The following is an 8,311-nucleotide window of genomic DNA, read 5'->3' as shown; positions in this document are numbered from 1 at the left end:
TGCCAATGAAAATGTGAAGGGCAAATTTCAGATTTACAAGGGTAAATATCAGATACACAACACTTAGGACCATGATATTAGAACTCTGCACAAACTTTTTTTTCATAAAGAAAGGCCTGATAAAACTAAATATGTTTACTGTAACACATGGTTTTCACAGTATTTAAGACAAATTTTTGAAATTCCACAGAATTCTCTGAGGTGAAACAAATGTGAGACATGACTCTTGTGTCACTCCTGAAAAAAAAGGACAAAATCATGATACTTGTAGACCTTGAAGCATTTGTAGGAGATTTTAAAAATGGATAATCTATTGCCTGACCTACAGTTAGACATAACTATGAAAAGCACACTAACCTAATTAGACCACACACTAATCAGACCTGCAAATCTTACAAAATTTCTTCAAACACATTTTGAAGTTCTCTTAAATCAATGAATCTCAAACATTCTACAGACTTGGCAGACTTCTGCAATTACTGCTTTATTGTCTTATCTTTGAACTTTTTCTTTTATACATTCCTTCCCAGGCAAGCTTACTCCCCAGCCCTATACTGCTATTTCTTCTTTTCTTTTCTTACTCGTGCTGTGATTTGATCTTTTTTTTTTTTCTCCTCATCCTTCATGATGCCATCAGTATAAACCAGGCTGGTAATCAGTATTAGTTTCAGACTATCACCATATGCCATCAATAAATTTGGCATAAATCACTGGCAATGTTATTCATTCTTTAGAGAAGGGCAAGAGAAGAATTTGTTTATATTAAACTTGGACTTCAATTCCCTAGTTTTTTGTTGAGCTTACCTTGGAGAGATGTTAGGGAAAGGCAAAATAATCAATTTGGACTTTATATCAATCTTCAAGAACAGATGATTTTTTAAAATTGCTAGTCAGAATCTCTTTTGTTGTGGGAGAACGAGAAAAACTGGCTTTCATTAGAAATTTCTAGAATTAAGTAATCTGCCCTATTTTTTAATGTATCATTATAAATATTTGGCAAAGATGCAAATGACCACTCAGAAATTGATGCTTCTGTAGGGAAAAATCAAGACCTTGGTGTGCATCCAATGTCTTCAATATTTAAAGAAAATAAGGTCCCTAACAGAAGCGGGCATGCAATTGAAGAAATAAATTGCAGGAATGTTTGATTTTTGCCTAGCTAATCCAACAGAGCACTTAAAAATTTTACTCTTCAAGTAAACTTTTCAAAAGACACATTTCTGGTAATTTAATTTTGGTTTGGAAGTTTGTTATTTGTTTGTTTGCTTTTATTCCTCAGATTACATACAAAACTAGGTAACAGAGAAGGATTTAAATGGTACTAGTTAGATTCAGACCTCCAAATTAAAAAAAAAAAATATCAAACAACAGCTTGAGTCTTATAACAGTCCTAATTTCCCTGTTTCCCTCATAATTGATAAATCAGACAGTAGGATAATGCTGCAATTTCCAGACACATGCTTTAGTCCTTGTCACTTCACAGCAGCAGTTCTATTCTTCCAGGCTTCAAACTAAAAAAACACAGTCTTTGGGGAAATCTTTCATACATTGTTTCTAAAGCAGCCCAAGCAATCAGCACCTGTAATGCTGCACAGAGCTGTCCCAAGTAACCCCTCACAGATATTTCAGGATAACAGGAAATTAAAAGGCGGAGATGGAAGGTAGCCAGATAAACTAGTCTGATCTCAGTAGATCAATTCTAAGTGAGGCTAAGTTTAAAATATGCAATGCAGCATAGAGTCAAATATATAGAAACTAGTTCAGAAGCTATGCTAAACACCAAAAAAACAGTAGTTCATATCCATGAAAAGTTCAAATTTCTTACTGTGTACTATAAACATGCATTGAATTCCATGGAAGTAATATTGATCTTTGAAAACATTTTCTTGAAAACCTTGACAATATGACTTCTTGAACATTCCTCTAGAAAGTATTTACTTTTTTAATGTAGCTCTTCATGGAAGATTGTAGTTATCATGCTGGCATGGTAGCATGGAGGAAGGTTTTAGAAAGGCCTTGGGAATGGTAAACTGAGGAAAAGGATACATTCATGTATGCCCAATTGTTTTAGAAAGGCCTTGGGAATGGTAAACTGAGGGAAAAGATACATTCATGTATGCTCCACTGTCTCGGGAAAGTCCCGCTTCAGCATTCCTCTGCAAACCCCCTTCTCCCCACCCCTGAGCAGTTCCCATTGGGCCTGGCCCCTGGGGTGGTTCTGATGTGCCTTAGCTGAACACTGTCCTATTGTTTAATCCTTATCTCTTAATTTTGCTGTATAAAACTGTATCTGGGCAATAGCCCAGGGCCTTTGGTCCCTGCAACGCTTCAGGCAATACAATCTCTCTGGACAAGCATACCCTTGGTCTCTCTTGGTCTCTTTATCTCGAATCCTAGCGGCGACTGAGGCAGCGCCGCAGCTCGGACCGTGCTAACCCAGCCGCTGCCTGGTAAGCCAAGGGCAGTGGGACCGCGGAAAACCCCCGCCCCGGAGGGGACAGCTAGCCAGAGGGTCCCGGGGGGCCGGGGAGGGACGGGGGACAGCTGCAAGGAACCCCCGAAAGGAGCAAGTAGCGGTCGAAAGAGAAGCAACAGAAGATCTTTTATCCGGCTTTCCCATGACACCTAAACTAGATCTTTCTCACAGTCTCCTAAGTCCGTTTCTTTCTGGAGCAGAAAGGAAAGGTATCCTTCAAAGGTGAGTTTTACTTTATCCCTGTATGTGTTTGACCATTTTAATAGCTATGTCTGATATATGGCAAAGGCCAAGTGATGAGATGATTTCAGTGCATTCTATGCAGACTCATTAAGACCACAAAGTTCTCAAAATAAAAACTGGGCCATGATGACTTACTGTCATAATCTGAAGTCAAAACTGTTATTTTTTAGCATAGGTAGGTAGGGGTATAATTTTCATAGTTTAAAATACATATTTGGTGTCTTGTCTCAGTCAATTTTCTTGCCAAAAATATCCTGAAAAACTTAATCTAAGTGTACTTTGAGCTGACGATTAAACTTTGAACTTCAGAAATCCCTACCAATGTATACTATTCTACTTTATGGTGTGCTGATTATATATCAATAAATCAGCCAACACTAACCACAATGTCATGTTCCATTATACTATTTTTCTACTAACAGTGATCTACTTTCTCCCTCTTTACCCTTCAAATTTATTTAATCAGAGAATTAGAATCTGTCTTTGGTAAAGTCTCTTGCATGAATAAAAGACTGCATTGAAATTTCAGACCAAGGTACTCAGGGTACCATGGTAACCATTACCATCCATTCCTGGTAATCTTTAAAAACAGACAGTCTGCCATCCCTCTTGGAAACCTGCTTCAAACTTCATTATATTTAAAATTAATTTTTCCATATGTCCACTTGGGTCTTCTCCATTTTTATCTCTTCTGTCTCTCTTCCTGTCTGCAGGCACCTCTGTGAAGGTTTCATTCCCTTGATCCCTTCCCCAGAGGCACTGGATTACTGTCAGGTGCTGTGAAGCTGTCTCTGCTCCAAGTCCTGGCCCATAGAATCTTCTCATAGGGTGAGTGCTCCAGACACACTGTCCGTGACCATTCTTGAGTTCCTATAAATTGCAAACACCATTGACCTGCTGGGAGGCTGTAAACTGAGTTTGGTAACTGCATAGTAACTAACAAATCCTGAGGAAAGGCGTATCATCATTTACCCAAGTGTGTTGTTCATACAGCCCAAGAAAAAAATAGCATTAGTTGTCCAGAAACACTGCTGGCTGATATTTCCTTACTGCAGAGTTGCAGAGCTGCTCCCTGGCTGATGAGGCTCATGTCTATATCATACCAGGAGGCATGATTGTTCCATCTCAAGTGGAGGATTTTGCATTTGTCCTTGGTGAATTTCACAGATTTCCTGTTGGTCTGTTCATTGTTAGGTTCCTCGGAATGACACCCTTGGCCTCCAGTGTGTGTTAAGTGGTGTTCCTGGGTTGAAGTAATAAACGAACTTGGTGAGTGTGTACTCTTTCAGCTTATTCACAGTGTTTTAAACAGCATATGTTTCAGGACAGACCGTTGAGGAACATCACCTGTAACTATCACCCACATAAAACATGAACCAATAACTACTATAATGATCCAGCTAATTTTGTCTCTTTTTTTTTTGTCCACACATCTACAACATGACATCTCAAGCTAATAGAGATAGATTATATCCACCTGTTTCGTTCCAAATTCTGCCATTTTATTGCAAGACCATACATGATATACCCTCAGCAGCCCACACTGACTTTCTCATCAAATTCTGGTTCTTCATGTGCTCAGAATTGTGCTACAATAGGACTTACTCCATTTTGTGTCCAAGTGAAGCTGCCTAGTCTGCACTTCCCAGCATGACCCTTTTGGACTTTTTTGAATATGGATGTGACATTTCCCTTTCTGCAGTTGTTGCAGATTGCCTAGAATCTCTATGACCTTTTAAGGATAACACAATGCAACCTTTCAAAGACACTCTCTGTGCACCCTTAGACATAGCTCACCAGGTCCCATGAAACTTTATGGGTTGATTTTCTTCAAGTGCCTCATAAGCAGGATCTTGTCCATTATTGATTGTTATTTTTGAAACTTGCCTTTAGAAAAAAGGCTTGGGAGACATTGCTGGTGAAAGGAAAATGGGAAAGGAGCTCTGTCCTGCCAGAGGGCAAGATGACATAAAATACCAAAGTGTCAATCTGTAAATAGTAAATAAGAGAGCAACCAACATTGGTCTTTAAAGCACTGAGAAACACAAGCTAATGTATCATTTTGAGACATCATTCTCTTATTGGTCATATAAATTTGCAATCATGTGTGAAACTTCTGCATGGGAAAAAGGCATGCTATTTTATCATCAGTAATAAAAGCATAGCTTTCAGGCATCCTGTGGGTATTTGAAACCTAGATGTTTCTCAGTGCAGTAATAGAAGTATGTTGGTTATTATTTCCAATCTGCAAATTCATTTTAAGGTAATTTCACCTTGAATTCATAATTAAGGTGTATATTGCTGGTGAATTTGGACAACAAAAGGAACACAACTTTTCAGACTAGTTTGGAAATTGGAGGCCTCCTTAAAAAATAAGGGAATAAAAGAACATGTATTGGATCACAGCAGGAAGCACACAATCCCACTTCTGTCAGCAGCAGATTAAGAAAATAAATCATTCACATACAGGGAACACTCTTTGTGAAAGAAGGGAGATAATCATGGGGGGGTTTTATGTTTTACAATGTGGGACCACATATAAGGCTAAGAACTCATGAGATTAAAAAGGAAATAATATTATTCTGTCATATTGATTTGCAATGCTTATGAAAATCAGCAGAGACTGGGAAAAGTGATGACATTAGCACAGGCATCTATCAAATATATTAGGCTTAGATCTTGAAAGCTGCTTAAAGGACTTGGATATCACTACTCAGTAACATATAGGTCTAACAATTAGGATTGAGCAAATCTACGGGGAAAAGAGCTGCTTAAACAGCTTCTAAAATTTTGAAAACATAGAACCAGAATACATGATCTAATTCTGAAAACACCAAAATAGAAGCAATTTTTTTCTTGTTAATAATCTCATTAACTCAATGGGACTGGTGACATGAATATAATTACCTCATACATAAATAAGCATTTTCAGCTTTCCATGTATCATAGACAATACCTCTCAGCACACACACACACAAAAATAGAGCTTTAATAATGAAATCTCATTACTTGCAAGTGTCTCTTTACAATGTTTGACAGTAAGCTTACTGGCAGAACAAATATGGTATCAACAGAATATTACTTAGCTGTATTTAGGAAATGGTAAAGTACACACACTATAAATTAAGAAAAACAAATGAAGCAATTTTTTTAAGCTATAAGTCTAGCACTTCAGTTATGCAAGTGCACTTTACGCTGGGGATGGAATTCAATTTGATGAAAGATCCTTTAAGCTAAGAAGGTCTTCTGAATAAGAATACTCGATGGGAAATAATGACCTAGCAAGAGTTTAATTTTGGAGCCTTCCAAACATAAACAAGTAACAAATTTTTAAAGATTCTTCTTTCAAATAAATATTATCTGGACACTCCAACAGTTAATAATTTTTTGTCATATGAGAAAGCAAAAATTTCTCCAGGTAAATGAAAAAATATATTATCTAAATTCAGGCAGAAAAAAGACATTTTTCATGATCCAAAGAGGAGAAAAAAATTATCTTGTCAGATATCCTGCTGTAACTGACTCTAAGCAATCAAAAAGCAAGATAATTCCATTTAAAACTGCGCTTTCTTACAATTTATATTACAATTTAATCACTGGAGTTTTTAAACTGCATATGTTTCTACCTATTTATCAACAGGATTTAATCCACATACAGAGGGCAGAGAGCTTGAACTCTGTGAGCAACATAGTTACATTTTTAGAAAGTATTTAAACTCACAAACCTGAGGAATAACAGAACAGAACAGCTTTATGGAGGAGTGATTGTGGTTCTGTGAGTCATACTTTTAGAAGAACCAAAGTAAATTACTGTATACTAAAATTCTGGTGATTATTATGTACTTTTATTCCCTAAATTATGTACTCCAACCTGGCATGACTTCCAGCCATAATTATAAAAATTACTTGGCTATGTTTGTCCAACATGCTAGCAAAATTGGGCAAAAATTCACAGCATGACTACCTGTACTTTCACAGATGTTAAAATAAAACTTCAACATATACGTGTTTGAATATCATTCCTACAATCATGGTACCTGTTATCTTCTCTGTCTCTTGCCTATTAACAACCACTTGAGCGAGAGACAAACTCATTTTCACAACCAAACCAACTGTTTTGGGGTATATATACAAAATAGTATATGAAAGGAAGTGAAAACCGAGATGTAATAAAAATAATTTGATTAAAAGACTGGAAAACATTCTTATGAAACACAGCATTTCTCAGACATTCGTTGTCTTTTATTGGAAAGAAGGTGTTTTTCTCCTTTTTTTTTAGGTTTTGACATTTATAGCAATTCATCAGCCAGTGGCCAGACTGAATCTGAAATGTCTGCTAGTTGATAGGTGGCATGATACCTACTACAGATTGCATAGTTTTTACATCTTCACCTTTTCTATCACCACCCTATGATAATTTTTTAATAGAAGCAACTGTGGAGGAAACATTTCCACAGTTATTTCAACAGTTTTGTAGTGGAGAGTACCAGAGCAAAAGATATGTTTCCATATTATTTTGGTAGCATTATTTAAAAAAATCCAAGGACATTTGCAGCAGAAATTATACTCATACCAAAGAATTGAATCAATGAAAAGAAATTATTCTGACAGCAATATAAATAGGTTTGCAGTAAGAAATGCTTTTCAGGATTGAATTCAATACCACAGTATGAGAAACACATATAAAAAAATTGTTGCTAAAGTCAGAAGACTTGCTGTTAACCATACTAATTCTGCAGAACATGGAACAACAGTGACCTGTTCTCTTTTATGCTAAATGTGACAATTCTCTTTCATGATTTTTCTACATAGAGGTTTGAAATCAGACACAACAGTGAAGAAGACAGGACCTACCTTCTCTTCAGTTCCTCCTGCTTTGCTTTAAAGTGAGTCTCAATGAGCATCTCCATTTAGATGATGCTCTTGGACACATGGTGTTGTCCTATGCAGGGACAGGATTTGAATTTCTGTGATCCTTGTGGGTGTCTTCCACCTGGGGATACTCTTAAGATTCTATGATCCTTTGTCACCTTCAGCAATAATGACTGCTAATTTTCGCCTAAGTTAGGGAGAAAGTATCTATTACTTATAGCAATTACACTTGTGTAAGTACAGGAAATCCCACTAGTTGCTAATAATATTCTTCAATTTATCTCTAACGGGCTTCTCACAAATTCATCAGTCTATGTGGAAACAAGTGCAATCCCACTGATGAGCCATGAAAAAAAAATGTTTTAACAAAATCACAGAAGCAGTGATATAGCTGAAGGCACAAGTTTTATTCGTCAAAGTCCACAAAGTTAGAATGATGCAGCACTTACTGAAATATGGAATTACATTAAAGAGAAAATAATTAGTTTGTTTTGTTTTTATAGTGAATAATGAACTTGCAAATTATTGGACTGGACTCTGTACAGGGAGAAAATCCAATAACAAAACCTTGGGAAGAGATTAGACAAATTGGTAGGATTGAAATGTAAATACTGAAAGGAATAGACAAGAATGTACCTCTAATAACTTTTACCCAAAATTATAAAATATAGAAGCAATATAGCATAGACAGGGTTGAATATTAATTTGAAGAATCAATCA

At 36.4% G+C, this 8,311-nt stretch overlaps 1 long non-coding RNA gene across 1 annotated transcript in view; it reads left to right on the top strand.

Annotated features, from left to right (window-relative positions):
- Positions 1-3,460: 3,460 nt before the first annotated feature.
- The window catches only part of LOC116184570 (uncharacterized), a 47,530-nt gene continuing 42,679 nt past the window's right edge, over positions 3,461-8,311 (top strand). The window contains exons 1-2 of the long non-coding RNA XR_004149325.2: positions 3,461-3,547; positions 3,914-3,988. This is a non-coding gene — a long non-coding RNA (uncharacterized LOC116184570). The remainder of the gene's footprint in view (positions 3,548-3,913; positions 3,989-8,311) is intronic.

Source organism: Lonchura striata, chromosome Z (assembly GCF_046129695.1).
Source record: "Lonchura striata isolate bLonStr1 chromosome Z, bLonStr1.mat, whole genome shotgun sequence".
NCBI lineage: Eukaryota > Metazoa > Chordata > Aves > Passeriformes > Estrildidae > Lonchura > Lonchura striata.
Note: the sequence above shows the minus strand (reverse complement) of the source record. Positions and strands in the feature narration are given on the sequence as shown.